We start from the raw sequence: 20,886 nt of genomic DNA on the forward strand, positions 1-20,886 counted from the left end.
TGCCAGTGCGATATGCTGGGAATATCAACTATGCTTGCTACAGAATGTGCATGGAGGCTGCTGGCCAGTCTCCCCATTGCCAGCAAGAGGACATAGGTGCAATCTCCCAAGCTTTCCATGTCACTCAAGTGACCAGGCACGTTGATACCCATCATTAGGGGCTGCCCAAAAGTAGCTGTGTTGTTCCTACCTCACTTGGTGCCCATGAGCAGCAGTTCCTCTGGTGTTTAACCCTCACTGAAATGGATTTTTCACTGGTGTGCATTTTCAATCAGCATTTCCCTCCTGTCTCTACCTCTGTTTTGTTTGAAAAATCCAAATCGTTTAATGCTCCTATCCACTTCTTTTTTTACGACTTCACATTCATAGCAGGATTTCATTTTGTCCTTCAATTGTGTGGCTTGCCTTAATCCTCTGATAGAGCTTCAAATTGTTTATTCCTTAAAAAAAAATTTTTTTTTCAAGTGACCTGGAGTTTAGCCAGCTCCAGCCAGTCTCTGAGTTTGGCTTTGTGTCCATAAGCTGCAGTTGGGAGAAATGCAAGAAAATGCCCAAACAGAATAAAACAAATGATCTATTTAGTCTCGTTTCCTCTCTTGGAAGAGGTCCAGCTTTGAGTGCTTTGGAAGAAGATGAAAATCCACCCCCCCCCCGCCCCACCCCCACCATTCCCTCAAACACCCAAACAGTATGACCTTGTATTTAAATAAAAACTACCCTTAGCTCCCAATGGGTGATGGTGTTTTGTCTGGAAGAACTACTGATGTTTCTATAATAAGGTAATAATCATTGCTCCTCTCCTATCTAACCTCTATTTAAAATACATTTCATCACAACTCGACTTGTTACACAACTTCACAGATGCAAATGCTGTTTCATAAGATGGTTTTAACCAGAGGCAAGGAGATTGGTTACAATAGTTCACTTAGACAATTAGTTTCTGGGGCTGTTGCATTGGTCTAATTTCTTTCTCTTTTTTTTTAGCTTATAATAGGCAATTGTCTTTTTATTTCTCTTTCAAGTTGGCTTTCAAATAAATCCAGTTTCCTCTTGCTGTAACTTCTGAAACAATTCACGCTTTCCCATTGTCATCAATACTTTCCCCCAAGAGCTTCAGAGAAAAGATATCGCTAGGTGCTGTGTTGAGGATGACTTGCTACTTGTATTTGACCAAAGAAAATGGAAAGCCCTGGGTGCTGAGGGTCATTGTGATGCTCACCCATTAAAACAAGAGCCTAACTCTTCTTCCTTTTATCACTGAACAGGGATGCCACGTCTCTTCTTTTATACCCTCTCTGCCCTCTCTTCATACCTGCGTCACTGTATCTCCCTCACGCCCCTTCTCTCTCAAAAGTTACCAGTAACTTCCAATGCCAACCCCAGTGGTTTTCCATCATTCATTATCACCCTTGTTCTCTTAGCACCATTGAACTCTGCTGTTTTGTCCATTTTTGAAATTCCTTTGCTTTTTCTCTATCCTCCAGTTCCTCAGCCAGCCTTTATCTTTGGCTCATTAAATCTTCCTCCTGCCACATATGCCACATGTGCCATATACTTGTCTGCCCTTAGCTGTCTCCTCTCCTTCAAATATTCTGTCAGTGGCAGGACCATTGATTGGTTTGTGGCCACCCCCATCTATTCCCTGTCTTTTGATTGCCAAATCTGGTTGCCTTTGGAGAATTACCTCTCCTGCTTTATGCATCACCTTGTTAGCAGTGGATGACATGGTGTCTTTAACTTCTTCTAGCCAAGGGATGGACATATGACCAAACTCACTGGATCCCTTCCCAGGACCCTGAATACTGAAAGGAGTGGGGAAAGTAGTTGGAACTGACTCATCCTAGCTTGCTAAGATTGTTTATGAGTTCTTCCCATCTGGATCTCCAGAACCACCTTGGTCCCTGACTCTTCTGATTAGAAGTCCTCACTGGACTCTTCTTTAGTTAGATTTGGTTTCTGTTGCTTGTAACCAAGGACTCTTAACAGAGACATTCTAGATGCGTGTAATTTTTCTTAGTTCTGGATGATTTTCAAGCCTGTATCTACAGATGGCCTTGACCCCTGTCCAAGTTCCTACTCCTATTATCTCCAAATACCTGGCAGATACTTCTAATTCATATCCCACCATCGCCTCCCACCTAACATGTCTAAAGCCAATTTATTATCTCCCTGCCAAAGCATCTCTTCCTCCTGAACTCCATAAGGCAGCAGTCTGCAACCTTTTGGGCAACAGGGAACAGTTTCATGGAATACTATTATTTTTCCATGGGTAGGGGATAAGAGGGCTGGTTTCAGAATGATTCGAACACATTACATTTATTGTGAACTTTATTTCTATTATTATTATGTCAATTCCACCTCAGATCATCAGGCATTGGATCTAAGAGGTTGGGGACCGCTGCCACAAGGGTTTTAAAGGGATGACTACCATCTCAGTCACAGAAACGAGAAGATGGAAATGAATTCTGACAACACCTCTTTCCTTTGTTTATCCTATATCCAGCCATTTCCTGGATGGGATTAATAGCGTCTTCCTGATGTCTCTCATCACTCCAGCACTCTTGCCTGAAAAATCCCATGGATGGAGGAGCCTGGTAGGCTGCAGTCCATGGAGTCGCTAAGAGTAGGACACGACTGAGCGACTTCACTTTCAGTTTTCACTTTCATGCATTGGAGAAGGAAATGGCAACCCACTCCAGTGTTCTTGCCTGGAGAATCCCAGGGATGGGGGAGCCTGGTGGGCTGCCATCTATGGGGTCACACAGAGTCGGACGCGACTGAAGGGACTTAGCAGCAGCAGCAGCAGCAGATGTCTCTCATATTTATCCCTTGCTCTTTTTTTTTTTTTTTCAAATTAGTTCAGACTCTTTTCACTTCATACCTGGACCACTCCAATGTATCCTAAACTTTCTGCTTCCAGATTCTATCCACCTCTGCCTGCTTAATTTTCTAAAGCACTGCTTCAATTATGCCACTTCATTGCTTAAAATGGTTTCATGCTTATCACTAAGGTCCAAATTCTTTGGCTTAGGCCATCTTTTGTAGAGGTTGGTGTCATAGGTTCTGGAGTTAGAGTGCCTGAGTTCAAATACCAGTCTCATCAAAACATTTTTTTTTTCAAGTAACTTAACCTCTGAGCCTCAAGTAATAGTATAACCTACACGAGAGTTATGTGAGAACCAGCTGGTCCATGAAAAGGGTTTAGCTGAATGTAGATAGTAAGTGCTCAGTAAGAAATTATTACATTGAAACCTCACCACACTCTAACTCTAACCTACCTTGCTAACCTTATCCTCTTATTTTCTCTAATATGTTCATAAAGGCTTTACCAATGAGAATTGCTCATCTAAATTTATATTATAGTTTTCTACTATTGTACCCTTGTTTGAACCATTCTATCTACCCCAAATACCTTTTCTTTCCACCTGTATCAATTTCTAGCCTTGTATTATGTACTATCCTAATCTTAATGGCTTAAAGTAGCTACTTCGTTAGTTCACAGTTTTATGGGTTAGCTGGGCACACTTCAGCTAGGATGGTTCATCTCTGACTCACCTAGTGTTGTCGGACATGCGCAGCTGTAAGATTTAAGATGGTGCCACTCACATATATGGACCCTAAACAGGCTTGGCTGGAACTCCATCTTCTCTCTCCTCCACTTCATTCATCTTTATGGGCCTTTCCCCTCCTTTCATATTTCAAACTAAGAGGCTTCTTTCTACATTGATTTTCCAGCAATATGCAGACTTCTTTACATGATAGCACAAGACTCTGAGAGGGTGAAACCAGAACTTGCAAGACCTCTTAAGGACTAGCCTTGGATTTAGTACAGTGTCACTTCCGGTTGCAAGGCTTCCCTGGTATCTCAGCTGCAATGCAGGAGACCCCAGTTCGATTCCTGAGTTGGGAAGATCCTCTGGAGAAGTGATAGGCTACCCACTCAAGTATTCTGACCTGGAGAATTCCATGGACTGTGTAGTCCATGGGGTCACAAAGAGTCGGACATAACTGAGCGACTTTCACATACATACACCTCTGTTGCATTCAGTCACTTCTGTGACATTCAAAGTAGGACTATCTCAAAGAAGGAGGAGTAGTAGACTCTGCTTCTTGATGAGAGAGACAATAGTCTCCTAGAGCTGCCAGAATAATATATCACAGACTTAAACAACAGACATTTTTTCTCACACAGAGATCTTAGAAATGCAAGATCAAGGTACTCTTAGGGTTGGTTTCTGGTGAGACCTATCTTCCTGTCTTGCACATGGCAGCCTTCTCACTGTGTCCTCCTGTAGTCTTTTTGTGTGCATGAAGAGAGAGAGAGAGATCTTTGTTGTTGTTTCCTTTTATAAGGACACCAGTCATATTAGAGAAGAGCCTCACACTTGTTTCCTCACAGATATGCAGAAAATAGCACTCTAATGGCAGAAAGCAAAGAGGCACTAAAGAGCCTCTTGATGAAGGTGAAAGAGGAGAGTGAAAAGTCTGCCTTAAAACTCACCGGTCCCATCACTTCATGGCAAATAGATGGGAAAAAAATGAAAATAGTGGCAGATTTTCTTTTTATTGGGCTCCAAAATCACTGCAGTACTGACTGCAGCCATGAAATTAAAAGATGCTTGCTCCCTGGAAGAAAAGCTATGATAAATCTAGATAGCGTATTAAAAAGCAGAGACATCGCTTTGTTGACAAAGGTCTGCATAGTCAAAGCTATGGTTTTTCCAGTAGTGATGTACAGATGTCAGAGGTGGACCGTAAAGAATGCTGAGCAGTGAAGAATTGATTCTTTCCAACTGTGGTGCTGGAGAAGACTCTGAGAGTCCCTGGGACAGCAAGGAGATCAAACCAGTTAATCCTAAAGGAAATCAACCCTGAATATTCATTGGAAGGACTGATGCTGAAGTTCCAATACTTTGGCCATCTGATGCAAAGAGCCAATTCATTGGAAAAAACCGTGATGCTGGGAAAGATTGAGGGCAGGAAGAGAAAGGGATGACATAGAATGAAATAGTTGGATGGTATCACTGACTCAATGGACATGAATTTGAGCAAACTCCAGGAGACCGTGAAGGACAGGGAGGCCTGGTATGCTGCAGGCAGTAGGGTTGCAAAGAGTCAGATGTGACTTAGCAACTGAAAAACAATCCTAATTACTTCCCTGAAAAGCTTATCTTCAAATTAGCCCCACAGTGGTTGGGGCTTCAACATATGAATTTTGGAGAGATACATTTTAGCATAAAACAAGAGAAGTGGCAAAATCACTTTGCAAAGGACCCGTAGGATGGGAGGTATCAATTTTGGACTTAGTTCACTATCTTTCTCTGCCACTGAATTAATAATTTTCATGCTTCACAATTTCCCCTTCTCAGCCTAGCTGGTGTTGAGATCTCCTCACTCAGCACTCTTGCAGCTCTAAGTATGGGTTGTTTATGTCTCATGACCACATCCTGTCTTGGTTATAAGCTTTTGGTTTAGGCTGTAACTTGAAGGCAATCACAATTTTTTTCATATCTTTAAGTTTTCATTTCTGTGTTCTCTTCTAGCTCCCTATACCATTGCATGGGGGTAGAACTAGAAGACCAGACACTGGGAACCAGAAGGCCTAGGTTATTGTCCCATTCTGCCTCCTCTTGATTGTGTTTGTGAGCAAGTAATTTGATTTCTCTGAGCCTCAGTTTGAAAGAAGAATAGCAATGCCTTTTCAGGTTTGTCATGAGAGAGAATATGATATTTAGCAGTAAGCATTTTTTGAAATCCAAAGAACTTCACAGATATTATTACTTATATTACTCTGGTTGGGCTGCCATAACAAAATACGTAGACTGAGTGGCTTAAGGAACAGAAATTTATTTTCTCTCAGTTCTGGAGGCTGGAATTCCAAGATAGGGTGCCAGCATGGTCAGTTTCTGATGAGACACTCCCCCTTTGGTTCTGGGTGCCTTCTTTCCAATGTGTGCTCACATGATCTCTTCTTTGTGCCTATGAATGGGAGAGAGAAAAAGAGAACTCTGAAGTCCCTCTTACAAGGAAACTAAACCTATTGGATCAGGGCCCCACCCTCATGACCTCATTTAATTTTAGTTTCTTCCATAAAGACCCTGTTTCTAAATTCTGTCACACTGCAGAATAGGGCTACAACAGATAAATTTTGGGGGGACAAGCATTCATTCATAACATTACTGTTGTTTGGGGCATCTCAGGTGGCACTTAGAAGTAAAGAACCCACCTGCCAATGCAGGAGACATAACAGATGTGAGTTCGATCTCTGGGTCAGGAAGATCCCCTGGAGGAGGAAATGGCAACCCACTCCAGTATCCTTGCCTGGGAAATCCCATGGACAGAGGCGCCTGGTGGGCTACAGTCCAAAGGGTTGCAAAGAGTCAGCCATGACTGAAGCCACTTAGCATGCACGCACTGTTGTTCTTTCTGGGAGAACACAAACATTCAGCCCTCAACATTATTATTGTTAATTCTGAAACACACAATTGATTGTTTTTGTTTTTTTTAATGTTTATTTATTTGGGTGCTCCAGGTTTTAATTGCAGCATGTGAAATCTAGTTCCCTGATCAGGGATCAAACCTGGACACCTTGCTCTAGGAGAACAAAGGCTACTGGGCCACTGAGGAAGTCACGCATTTGATCTTCACTGGTCTGTCTTGGTTCTTTGTTGATTCTGCTCTATACCAACTCTTCTGGTGTGCCTTCCATAGTGCCTGGCACATCATAAAAATCAATAGATAATAGCATTTATTATTGTTTTTCCAGTCCCTATGGACAGATGTTTGGGAAGGGGAAAGTGAAGCCAAGTGTTCTGAGATTTCCAGTTCTAAACAGAAGGAATGTCTTTTTCTAGGTTCCCAACTTCACCAGGTTAGAAAGCTGTCTTCAAGTGTTCAGGAAGACCCCTGAATTATCAAAGGTGACTCAGATTGCAGAGAGAATAACTAGGGTTTAAAATCTCAAGAATGGCTTCTGAGTGAAAAAGAAATTGAAAAAAAAAAAAAATCACAGTGTGTTTAATAATCTCTGTAGCCAGTCACAGGGCAGGAGCTGAAATGCACTGCCTCTTGCCTCCCTGTAGGGCAGTTCTTGCTGTCCCAAGCTTCCAGCATCTTTGTTGTGGAGAAGGTCCTTGTGTTCTACCCTCTTCAGCTTCCCCCTTATCAGCTCTCCTTATACACCATTTTAGATTTAATGCGGATAATCATGTCCCATCCTTATGAGACCCTGAGATAATAATAATAAGACTGGTTCTTATTAAAGAAAAAGTCAATTATTAAATCATACCAGACATAGAAATCCATTGTCATTTTTAAAGTAGTAATTCCATAGGGGACCACTAAAGAAGCCTCTGTAGTCTTTCCAAACTATGCTTTGTGCATTTCTACCAAAATCACTGCAGGTGGTGATTGCAGCCATGGAATTAAAAGACGCTTACTCCTTGGAAGGAAAGTTATGACCAACCTAGATAGCATATTCAAAAGCAGAGATATTACTTTGCCAACAAAGGTGCGTCTAGTTAAGGCTATAGTTTTTCCAGTGGTCATGTATGGATGTGAGAGTTGGACTGTGAAGAAGGCTGAGCGCCGAAGAATTGATACTTTGGAACTGTGGTGTTGGAGAAGACTCTTGAGAGTCTCTTGAACTGCAAGGAGATCCAACCAGTCCATCCTAAAGGAGACCAGTCCTGGGCATTCTTTGGAAGGACTGATGCTAAAGCTGAAACTCCAGTACTTTGGCCACCTCATGCTAAGAGTTGACTCATTGGAAAAGACTCTGATGCTGGGAGGGATTGGGGGCAGGAGGAGAAGGGGACGACAGAGGATGAGATGGCTGGATGGCATCACTGACTTGATGGACGTGAGTCTGAGTGAACTCCGGGAGTTGGTGTTGGACAGGGAGGCCTGGCGTGCTGCAATTCATGGGGTCGCAAAGAGTTGGACACGACTGAGTGACTGAACTGAACTGAACTGACCCTGAAGGATCTAGGAACCAATGACTGAACCTGTAAGTGTGATCTTTGACTAACTGTATCTATTAACACATGCTGTTGACGTGTTAATGCTGTATCATCTTAGCATTGAACATTTCTTCAAAGACTTCTGGAGTGAAGAAGGAACCTTACTGATCAACAGGCCAGCATTTCTTAAAAGTATAATCCAAAGATGGCTGCAAGATCATCTTTGAAATTCTTATTAAAGTTGCACCTGGGAATCCATCTCAAGATCTATTCATTCAGCAGCCATCTCAATATGAATTTTTTTAACAGGCCTATCATATACATCATTTATACACATACATCTAAACACTGATGTAGTCCAAGCCTTTACTTCTTTAAAAAAATTTTAATTGAAGTATAGTTGATTTATCAAGTTGTGTTAGTTTCAGATGTACAGTACAATGATTCAGTTATATATGTTTATATCTATTCTTTTTCAGATTCTTTTCCCTTATAGGTTATTACAAAATATTAAGTAGAGTTCCCTGTGCTATACAGTAGATTCTTGTTGTTTACGTGTGTGTGTGTGTGTGTGTGTGTGTGTGAGTTCCAAACTTCTAACTCCCCTCACCCCTTTATCCTTTGGTAACCATAAGTTTGTTTTCTGTGTCTGTGGGCCTGTTTTACCAAAAGTTTTACTTGAGTTTTAGGTTTGAAGGATTTGTTAACAAAATAAACCACTCTTTATTCACAAATAAGCAATTTCAGTTTTTTATAGATTATTTGACTTAATCTCAATATACAGTCATTAAAAGGAAAGAAATAGAAACAACAGAGAGAAGTAACAGCATCAGTCAGTTCAGTCAGTTCAGTCGCTCAGTTGTGTCTGACTCTTTGCGACCCCATGAATTGCAGCACACCAGGCTTCCCTGTCCATCACCAACTCCCGGAGATCACTCAAACTCATGTCCATTGAGTTGGTGATGCCATCCAACCATCTCATCCTCTGTCGTCCCCTTCTCCTCCTGCCCCTAATCCCTCCCAGCATCAGAGTCTTTTCCAATGAGTCAACTCTTCACATGAGGTGGCCAAAGTACTGGAGTTTCAGCTTTAGCATCAGTCCTTCCAAAGAACACCCAGGACTGATCTCCTTTAGAATGGACTGGTTGGATCTCCTTGCAGTCCAAGGGACTCTCAAGAGTCTTCTCCAACACCACAGTTCCAAAGCATCAATTCTTCGGCACTCAGCTGTCTTCACAGTCCAACTCTCACATCCATACATGACCACAGGAAAAACCATAGCGTTGACTAGATGGACCTTTCTTGGCAAAGTAATGTCTCTGCTTTTTAATATGCTACCTAGGTTGGTCATAACTTCCCTTCCAAGAAGTAAGTGTCTTTTAATTTCATGGCTGCAATGACCATCTGCAGTGATTTTGCAGCCCCCAAAAATAAAGTCTGCCACTGTTTCCACTGTTTCCCCATCTATTTCCCATGAAGTGATGGGACCAGATGCCATGATCTTCATTTTCTGAATGTTGAGCTTTAAGCCAACTTTTTCACTCTCCTCTTTCACTTTCATCAAGAGGCTTTTGAGTTCCTCTTCACTTTCTGCCATAAGGGTGGTATCATCTGCATATCTGAGATTATTGATATTTCTCCCGGCAATCTTGATTCCAGCTTGTGCTTCTTCCAGCCCAGCGTTTCTCATGATGTACCCTGCATAGAAGTTAAATAAGCAGGGTGACAATATACAGCCTTGACGTACTCCTTTTCCTATTTGGAACCAGTCTGTTGTTCCATGTCCAGTTCTAACTGTTGCTTCCTGACCTGCATATAGGACAGCATATACATCACCAAATTGGGCCGACCACCAGAATTGAACAGTGCTGGGAAGTCCCCCGTTAACAGCAATCTGGAATCCCAAGTGAGAAAGTGTCCTGGGAGGTGCATCCACTCCACGGGTGAGAATTTGAATTGCAGTTTGGGGGGCTCCCCCTTATAATCTCAGGCCAGAAACTGGTATCATTAGTTTGCATGCAAAAATGCAGCTCTGGTTTTACATTTGCAGTGCTGCTTGTTTCACCTTGTAAGTCACAACATTTCTTAGGCCCTGGGCTAAGGCCCTAAGGGGAGAGGGGTCCTGGCCAGACCCTCAGGGGTTTAAGAAATTATGGGGCCCGCTCTCTTTCTTATCTAAAGTGCTGCCTGATCTGCTGTGCTTACAGGCAGTCACAGAATCCTGGCAGTGCCCAGGCAGGTCAGAAGCAGGTCAGAGGCCAGCTCTCCTGCTTATGAATTCTGAATAAGATTTCCTCAATTTTAATTTAACAGGGTCTATTTCTGTTTTGTAAATAAGTTCATTTGCTTCACTGTTTTTTAGATTCCACACATAAGCGATATCATACGTTATTTTTCTTTCTCTGTTTGGTCAAACCCTTACTTCTGAAGACATAGTCCTTAGACTGGTGGTATCAGTATCACTGAGTAGCTTGTTAGAGATCCAGAATCTCAGGCCTTATCCCAGACCTAGTGAATCAGAACAAGATCCCCACTTGAGCCATATGAACATTCAAATTTAAGAAGATTGCTCAAACTCACTTATATACAAGGCAGCTGGGATCCAAGAACCCAGTTGACTTGCCCAAGGTCACATGGGTAAACCATGGGATGATATGGGTAACTGGATAGGAACCTATGCTTGCGGTCAGGTAGACCCCTGTTCAAATCCAGGCACCCCTATCTTCTAGCCTAAAATCTTAGGTAAGCCCCTGAACATAGCACTAAACTTCCCGTTATTCATTGTTAATGAGGTTTCATAGGCCTGTTGAAAAGGTAAGATGAAAAGCATGTAAAGAGCACCTGAAAAATTCTCAGTAAACAGCTCTGATGATCATTACTCTAACTTGGATTTCCTGATTCTGTGCTGCCTCCTGGGCATCCCATGTTGCTTGCAAGAAATGGAAAAAGTAGTGCTTTGGATAAATTTGGTCTTTCTGAGACTATTCTATCTAATTTACATTCTGAGGTTTGAAAGAATGAGGACAAGGGTGGGGGCCCTCAAAAGGAAAGTAAACGCAACATCATGCAGCTTCTTCTCAGACCCTGCTTCCCAGCTCCTCCTAGCTTGGCCCTTCCTTCGTGTCCAGCAGAGACAACCACCCCCTGGAGAAATGATCAGGTGAGTGAGGTGTTTGTTTGCACATTTCCACTGCCTTCAGGGGCTTCTCACTTTCTTCACCCTCCTCTGACCCCCAGCATTCCCACACAGACTCCCTACAGCCTTCCTAAAGGGGGCTCCTCCTCTTCCCATCTCCTGGAAAGCTCAATAAACTTAGGATCTTACCCTGACACATCAAAAGTCACCTTCTCTGTGCCTCATTCCAGAGGATGGGCCAGGCAAGGTGATAAGCAAATATAACACTTGCTTCATGCTAATGTTAAGTTGCTTCAGTTGTGTCCGACTCTTTGCAACCCTATGGAATGTAATCTGCCAGGCTTCTTTTTGTTGATGGGATTCTCCAGGCAAGAATACTGGAGTGGGTTGCCATGCCCTCCTCCAGGGGATCTTCTGGACCCAGGGATCTAACCCGAATCTCTTATGTCTCCTGCATTGGCAAGGCAGGTTCTTTACCACTAGCGCCACCTGGGAAGATTCACTTCCTTTCAAATAATATTTGCATTTTAATAAGCTCTTTTCTTGTCTTAAACACTAAACAGTGAGCAATATATTATCAAGTTGTTAGGGCATTTATATGATGGTATAGGCTCATCTTATATTCTCTACAGAGTCCTAGAATCAGTCATTTCTTCAAGAGCCCTGAGTCCTTTTATTGGGGAGCAGCATTTAGAAATGAATATCTGGGCACCATGTGTGTTTGTTGCTGCTGAGGCATGGGGCATCGCCAGCGTCGCTATGCTAAAGTTTTAATGCATAAGTTATATCCGTATATATGATACCCAATGGCTCTGAGAGTGTCCCATCTCTTGCTCACTGTACATCTCCTGCTTGACCAGCTTCACCTACACTTTGTTTCCCTAACTGACCTTTTCTCTTAGTCGTAGAGCCCAATCACTGAATGCTAACATACTTGCCCTCAGCCCCAGCTGGTGATTGTTCTAAACTTTAGATCAGAACCATCTCTTACTAGGATAGTTTATCAAAGGGCCATCTCCTTCTGTTGGTTTCCCTAACGTCAATTCTCTGTATAGATGGTGACCTCCCTCTCCCCCTTCCCAGCCCCTCTCCTCTCCCCGCCGGTGAAGACTGCTGCCTAGTCCTGCCTATTGTCTGCCACACACGGTGGACTGTCACTTCAAGACCTTGCTTCCAAAGTCTAAGCTCCTCCCTATCCATTAAACCACTGAAGTCTCTGTAACTGATTCTGGACTCTTTTTTCAGTCTTGAGGCTGAGCAAATAAGGGCTTGCAGGCCTGTGGAGAACATCCTAAGACGTAGATGTGAAATAACCCACTCAGTGCCTCTTTAAACCTATATCCTGGACGTTTACTCTGATTTACTCATGAGAAAAGGTCTTCATGTGTTCTAGAATACATATCTTTGTAACACTGAATGCTTCTGACTCTTATTCATGGGAAAATACACTCTGTACTACCCTACAGCAAGACAACTAGCTCAATAGCAATTTTATCTGACACCTATTAATATATCAAAATATATATTCACATAATACATTCTGTACTCAGATCAAAATCTGGCAATAAGTCTGTAAAGTTGCCAACCACTGTGTAGCAACAGTGGTTTGTCTGTGAATGCCATCCCCCTTTCTTGCTAGCAGAATCAGAATTTCATTCAGGCATCTATCCATCTATGTCTCTAATACCTATCTTAGAAGTAAATCCTCTTTAATCTTGGTCAGCAATAATTTTATTCTCTTTGCCAGTGCTTGGTTTAGAGGTAGAAATTATCTGTAGGGAAGTCAATTGGCAGGAAGCTTCTGAAAAAGGTTGTCTTGATGATAAAAAGTGGTTTGTACTGAAAGAGGGGATCACTTCTATTTGTTGCCCAGAACTACAGCAATCACCTTGTGACTATGGGAGGAACTAAGTTACACGCTGGGGATGGAAGAGACAAAAGAAAGACTCTGAGTCTTTGATGATGTCACTGAGCTGCTGAATTAACCAACTCAGGAGATGCCCTACCTAGGAACACCAAGTTATATGAGGTAATAAATAGCCCATATTGTCTTGGGAATTTTGAATCATTATTTCTTTTACTTGCAGCCAAAAGCATCATCATGAATACATCCTACTTTAGAATATTTTAAAGCAATTAACTTTGGGGAGAATCCAAAGCCTTTTTTAGAATTCACCCATTTGCTCACTCATTCATTTTAAATAAATATTTACTGAGAAGTGGCAGCAAAAAAGAGATTGATCAATAATCACATACACATAAAATGAAAAACTGTGATAATCAGTAAGAAAGGAAAGCATAAGAAACTATGTGAGGGAAAACTGGAAGGGTATAATTTAGACTGAAAAGGAGTGATGTTAAGACTTCACTTAGCAAGTGACGTGTGTGAACAGAGGTCTGAAAGCAGGTATAGAAGGAGGAAGGTATAGGGATGGGGCACAGTGTATGAAAAGCACTAGCATGATGCCCTGGAGGAAACTGAAGATCTATAGGATGAGGCTGAGAGGTTGGGGGAGGGCGTGGTACATCGCAGACTGAAGAGGTCTGCAGGCTCCAGATGACACAGGATGGGTCCTGGAGACCATAACAATTTCTCTCTTTCTTCTAAAAGAAAGAAAGAAATAAAGTTATGTGCTCTAAGCTGTGCTTCCCTAGTAGCTCAGATGGTAAAGAATATGCCGAGCCTGCAATGCAGGAAACCAAGGTTCAATCCCTGGGTCAGGAAGATCCCTCAGAGAAAGAAATGGCAAACCACTCTATTGTTCTTGCCTGGAAAATTCCATGGACAGAAGAGCCTGGCAAGCTACAGTCCATGGGGTCGCAAAAAGTTGAATATAACTGAGCAACTAAACACACACACACACACACACACACAGTTGTGCAAGATGATACCTTGGTAGGACTAGGTGAAGGGTTACAGGCCATTTCCCTCTAGTGCTTTTGTTATGGCATATCAATCTGCAACATACAACCTGCCCAAGCCTGCAGGGCCATGGCTTTCCCATGACCTCTCCTTTTAAAAAAATTTTGGCTGCACCACACAGCTTGTGGGTGGGATCTTAGTTCCCTGATAAGGGATCAAACCCGCATTCCCTGATTGGAAGTGTGGAGTCTTAACCACTGGACTGCCAGAGAAGTCCCCAACCTCACCTTTTTCCTCCCACCTCTCTATGTACCATCTCTCCAAATATTCGTCTTGAATCAGGATCACAAGAATCATGAGAAGTGCGCTGACAAAAGCAGAACACCCATGGAGAGCAGAGCAAAAGGGAAGAAATGAAAGAAGCAAAAGCAAAATATTTCAGTGGATGAATGGGAGTGGAAGGGTGGAACCCTCTAAGTCAACAGGCTGCCCCCATCAGCACTGCATTTTAAAAGATCATTCTGGCCCTGGTTTGAGTCTGCTGGTAAAGGGTGGCACGAGCATAGGTCAGGAGGCCCCTGGGAAGAAATTGCAGAAGCTCTGATGGCTCAGACCATGGTGATGGAGGAAGAACACAGGTGCAGATATAGTCCAGGAAGAGTAGTGATAGGATGGAGAAAGGGTGGGCGGAGGGTAGTGTCTCGTCAAAGCCGTGGATCCCATTTTCAGGAAAATGAACCTTCACAACCTTTTATATAAATACAGTGACTCCTATTGTGGACTCCTGAAACTCACTCTCATTCCTGAGCTTAAAAGTCCTGCCTCAAGGGGCAGAATTGCAGACTTTTGGGGAAAAAAGTACTTCCTTCATCCCCACTTCTGATAGCAACTGAGCAACAGCGGGGCTGATGTTATTCTTTGTGAGGGCTGCCCCGAGTGGTTCAGTTTGCCTGACCTGAGTAAAGCCATTGGCTTTAATAGCCCAACACCTGTAAGACCAGGGTGCCACCTGCGAGGAGCCCGGTCAAGAGGACAGCACAGGAAGGGCTTTCATAACTTTTTTTTTCCTCCCCAAAATGCAATGAGTAAAGAAGAAATGCAGTTTCAAAATGGGAAAAGCCAGTGGATATCTAGGGGAATTCTGGGCAGAGGTGAGAGGAGGCAGGCCCCCGAAAACAGAATATCCAGGACAGATCCCGAGAAGTGGGAGGGCGTACAAGAGGGAGCAAGGTCACATCAGGTCCCGTGACTCCCAGCCCTGCTTGTATGGAGCCAGGCAGCTCGCAGTGGCCCTTGTCCTGGTGGCCTATGCTAAGGAGCGCAGTGCCTGCCCCTCATCATGTAGGGCTGGTCCATCAAACCTGCCTTCTGTTTGCAGCCTGTGTTATGATGACGTATTCCAAGTTGGTCCCCAAGGATGTAGGGACTCCTCCACAGGCCTGTGGGGCAAGTAAGCAGACTCAGACTGGGCTAGAGCTGCAGGGACTGGAACAATTGGGAGTGACCATTTAGGAGATCCTGCCCAAGGAAGGTAGCTAGCCATCTTAACTATGAGGTAAGATTGGGTTTAATCAGGCCTGGCATAAGCAGAAAGCTGGTCCAGTTTGAAGACCAAGGGTACAGTAATAAGATCTCTGAGTAGCCATAGTAACCAACATCAATGGTTGGTATTTTGAATCCAGGGGGGATATATCCAGGATGAAGCAGCGTTACTGACAAATGGCTGTTGGGTTGAGGAACAGGGTTCAGCTCACTGGAGAAACAAGGAGGCAGAAAGGGGCTGAGCAGGTTTTTAGGGTTCTAGTCCAGCAGGGAATGGATCAGGATCTGGCTGGATCCAGTGAGGGGCCACACACAGTGCTGGCTGTGAGCAGGGCTGGAGGGAGTATGCAGGTTCTGGTTCCCGCTCTGATCTTTTAGGTAACTGTTGGCTCCGGGTCAGACACAAGTGTGGCTCTGGTGGTTTGGCAACTGAATATGTTGCCAGGCTTGTCTCTCATTGGCTCATGAGTACAGTTTGAACAACACCTACCGGGTCTCTGGTCTTCATCCTGGGCTTGCCTGAGACAATCAGACTTCGACACTGCCATATGGATTTTTGCTGAGGTGTAACACTAGAACTGCCCATGCCTCCACTCATTAGACTCTCCTCTCCGCAGGATTTCCCTTAGCCTGCCCGGTCCAGAAATTGTTCTCTTGGGGTGCTGGCTATTCACCACCTTCCTCCAGAATCCTCAGGCAGCTTCCCACCAGACTGGGCACTCCATCTCTACCTCCAGCACAGGGGATCACCCTGGTATCACCCAGCCATTTCTAGTCCGGGTCTTGGAGCCAGATTTCCTGTTCTGAGTTCTGGCTCTGACACTTCCTATGAAGTAAAATCTTGAGTAGATTTCTTCACCCCCTGAGACCTAGTTTCTTTTCCCATAGATGAGAAAAATAACCCTAGAGCAAGGGTAGATAAAAGGATTTCATGAGGCCATGCGTGTGAAGCACTTGACCTAAAGCCCAGCACACGTAAATACTGTGTGATATTATTATTACAGTGCATGATTGGTTGGTCTGGTTGGTCTTAGAACTGGTGCTGCCCGCTGCCCTTGCCCTGGCTCCTTATTTTGGCTTCTGCCCTTTCTTCATCAATCTAGAATGCTGCGATACTCTCAGGCTGAGGTGCCTTGAGGTGCCTTAATATGCCTTAGGGAACTTCTGCCATTGCATTCATGTGAGAGGATATTCACATGTATATTAATATATTTGCATGTATTTTTACAATGTTATTTATTTATTTTTGGCTGAGCTGGGTCTTCATTTCTGCACAGACTTTTCTCTATTTGTGGGGAGCAAGGTCTACTCTCTAGTTGCCAGGTGAGGGCTTTTCATTGCAGCAGCTTTTCTTATGGGGCAGGGGCTCTAGGCTGCATAAGCTCAGTAGTTATGGAGCATGGGTTCAGTTGCCTCAAGCCATGTGGGATCTTCCCAGACTGGGGATTGAACCCATGTTGCCTGCATGGGCAGGAGGATTCTTTACCACTAGGGCACTAGGGAAGTCCCACATGCATATATTGTAAAGGAAGGATAGGGATCAAATTCCATCAGTTCAGTATGATTCTTCCTTTTTAAAAAATCATTTCCATCCTGAATGGAGAACAGAGGGACCTCTACCCCTTCTGAAAACATAGTGAAGGTTTCACCTTTTCTTTCAGAAAACTTGTTAAGGGCTGAGTACATAGGATTGATGAGAAAAGATCATTTGATCCTTCAGCTTGGTTCACAGCAGGACTGGAATTGGTTTAATAATGGTAAGCACACAAGGAGATATTTGTAGGAAGGGCAATGACATGTTATTCTCCACCATCACTAATAATAACAGTATAAAAGTAAGTTAATTATAAGAGGCAAAAGTCAAGGCATCTGGTCCCATCACTTCATGGCAAATAGATGAGGGGAAAATGGAACCAGTGGCAGATTTTATTTTCTTGGGCTCCAAAATCACTGTGGATGGTGACTGTAACCATGAAACTAAAAGACACTTGCTCCTTGGAAGAAAAGCTATGGCAAACTTCTACAGTGTATTAAAAACCAGAGACATCACTTTACCGACAAAGGTCTGTATAGTCAAAGCTATGGGTTTTCCAGTAGTCATGTATGAATATGAGAATTAGACCATAAAGAAGGCTGAGCACCGAAGAATTGATGCTTTTGAACTGTGGTGCCAGAGAAGACTCAGAGAGTCCCTTGGACAGCAAGGAGATCAAACCAGTCAATCCTAAAGAAAACCAACCCTGAATATTCCTTGGAAGGACTGATGTGGAAGATGAAGCTCCAATACTTTGGCCACCTGATACAAAGAGCTGACTCACTGGGAAAGACCCTGTTGCTGGGAAAGATTGAGGGCAGGAGGAGAAGGGGACAACAGAGGATGAGATGGCTGGATGGCATCATCGACTCAATGGACATGAGTTTGGGTAAGCTCCAGGGGTTGGTGATGGAGAGGGAGGCCTGTGTGCTGCAATTCATGGGGTTGCAAAGAGTTGGACATGACTGAGCAACTGAACTGAACTGAGCTGGGAGTTAGTGAAGAACAAAGAAGCCTGATGTGCTGCAGTCTATGGGATAATAAAGTTCAGACTTTGCAGCTGAACAACAAGAACAACAGAAGTCAGTTTAGGTACAAAGAAGAGAGGACAGAGATAGTTTTAGCAGAATAAGCTTAGAAAATACAAAACTTGGAATTGTCCTTGAAGTCACATTTAAGATATAGAGTGCAGCGATGTTACCATAGGTAAGCACTCAGTGTGGATCTGTTAAGTCTATATGGTCTTACAGGGAAGTAGTAATTATCATGGCATTTTCCCTCATAATGGATCAATTTCCTTCTCCTTCACCTTTTTTTTTTTTTTTTAAGGATATTTGAAATATAACTTTACTTTGATTCTAAACAAGATTCCACCTCTCAATATTATAATATGACTATCAGATCAGATCAGATCAGATCAGTCGCTCAGTCGTGTCCGACTCTTTGCGACCCCATGAATCGCAGCATGCCAGGCCTCCCTGTCCATCACCAACTCCCAGAGTGCACTCAGACTCACGTCCATCGAGTCAATGATGCCACCCAGCCATCTCATCCTCTGTTGTCCCCTTCTCCTCCTGCCCCCAATCCCTCCCAGCATCAGAGTCTTTTCCAATGAGTCAACTCTTTGCATGAGGTGGTCAAAGTACTGGAGTTTCAGCTTTAGCATCATTCCTTCCAAAGAACGCCCAGGACTGATCTCCTTTAGAATGGACTGGTTGGATCTCCTTGCAGTCCAAGGGACTCTCAAGAGTCTTCTCCAACACCACAGTTCAAAAGCATCAATTCTTCGGCGCTCAGCCTTCTTCACAGTCCAACTCTCACATCCATACATGACCACAGGAAAAACCATAGCCTTGACTAGACGAACCTTTGTTGGCAAAGTAATGTCTCTGCTTTTGAATATGCTATCTAGGTTGGGCATAACTTTCCTTCCAAGGAGTAAGCATCTTTTAATTTCATGGCAACTGTGTTCCAAAACACCTAAATATGCAGGTCCAAAAAATGAAGGTATTTTTTTTTTAAACTGCCATATTCACTCCAAAGCCCATCCATCTCCTTCAGCATCCAAAGATTAAGCACATGTTCTGCTTAGATATATAATAAAGTGGCAAACACACCACACCACTGACATCATAGGATAGTTGCCTATATAACTAGACTTCTGACACTGGGCCCCAGCTTCACTTTCTCACAGGTCACGAGCTTCATCCAGGAGAGCATTTGTCTGAGCAACCTCTAAATCGTCCTTGTACTGTGCAGCCAAGGCCGGGTCCATGAACACCTCTGGCAGGGCAAGAGCAGGCAGGCATGGCGACAGTCCCCAAGTGAGGATCTCCAGTCAGTTTTCTAGCAATCCAGAGGAAGGGCTTTTCAAAGTTGTAGTTCGTTTTGGCAGAAATGTCATAGTCCTGAAGATTCTTCTTTCGGTGGAAGACAATGGACTTTGCCTTAACCTTTCTGTCCTTAATATCCACTTTGTTGCCACACAACACAATCGGGATGTTCTCACACACTCATACCAGATCTCTATGCCAGTTAGGCACGTTCTTGTAAGTAACTCTCGATGTTACATCTCCCGACCAGCTGTATCACATACATTGAACTTAATCGGTCCTCTTGGTATGGAACAAAAGAGGATGGACCTCAACACCCAAGGTAGCTACACACTTCTCAAATTCACCAGTCAGATGACATTTCACGAATGTAGTTTTTCCAGTACCACCATCACCAACCAATACAAGTTTGAACAAAACTTGGGGTTCTCCTTGGGCAGCCATTGCGAAGCATCTCCACACTCGTCTGACTGAGGCTTCCTTCACTTTTTAAAACTGAAAAGTTTCATTATATTTTAATTGATGTATAGTTGCTGTATAATATTATGTAAGTTACAGGTGTGTGATATAGTGATTCACAGTTGTAAAGGTTATACTCCATCTATGGTGGTGGTGGTTTAGTTGCTAGTCATCCAACTCTTTGCAACTCCACAGGCTATAGCCCTCCAGGCTCCTCTGTCCATGGAATTTCCCAGGCAAGAGTACTGGAGTGGGTTGTCATTTCCTTATTCAGGGGATGTTTTCAACCCGCATCTCTTGCATCTCCTGCATCTCCTGCATTGGCAGGTGGATTCTTTACCACTGACCCATCTGGGAAACCCCATACTCCACTTATAATTATCGCAAAATATTGGCTATCTTCCCCATGTTGCACAATATATCTTTGTAGCTTTAAAAAAAATAAATTTAACATTTTATTGGAGGATAATTGCTTTACAATGTTGTGTTAGTTTATGCTGTACAACAGTGTGAATCAGCTATATATATACATGTATTCCCTCCCTCTTGAGGCTCCCTTCCACCTCCCCCATCCCACCCCTCTAGGTCACCACAGAGCACTGAGCTGAGCTCCCTGTGCTTCTGACTAGCTATCTATTCTACACGTGGTAGTGGATACCTGTCAATGCTACTCTCAGTTTGTCCCACCCTCTCCTTCCCCCGTTATGGCCACAAGTCTGTTCTCTATATCTGCATATCTATTCTTGCTCTGCAAAGAGTTTCAGCAATACCATTTCCCCAGATCCCCATATATATGCATTAATATATGATATTTATCTTTCTCTTTCTGACTTTCTTCACTCTGTATGACTGAAAGATAATATTTAATCCATATGATTGATTACATATTTATTTATTTGGCTGCACTGAGTGAGTCTTAGTTGCACAGCACAGGGATCTTCAGTTGTAACATGCAAAATCTTAGCTGGTGGCACGTGGGCTTTAGTTCCCTGACTGAAGATCAAACCCAGGACCTCTGAGTTGGGAACACAGAGTCTTAGCCACTGGACCACCAGGGA

General features: G+C 43.4%; 1 pseudogene; it reads right to left on the minus strand.

Moving 5' to 3' along the window:
- Positions 1–19,033: 19,033 nt before the first annotated feature.
- On the minus strand, positions 19,034–20,286 carry LOC109575851 (GTP-binding nuclear protein Ran-like; annotated as a pseudogene).
- Positions 20,287–20,886: the final 600 nt, after the last annotated feature.

This window comes from Bos indicus, chromosome 2, assembly GCF_029378745.1.
Source record: "Bos indicus isolate NIAB-ARS_2022 breed Sahiwal x Tharparkar chromosome 2, NIAB-ARS_B.indTharparkar_mat_pri_1.0, whole genome shotgun sequence".
Classification (NCBI taxonomy): Eukaryota; Metazoa; Chordata; class Mammalia; order Artiodactyla; family Bovidae; genus Bos; species Bos indicus.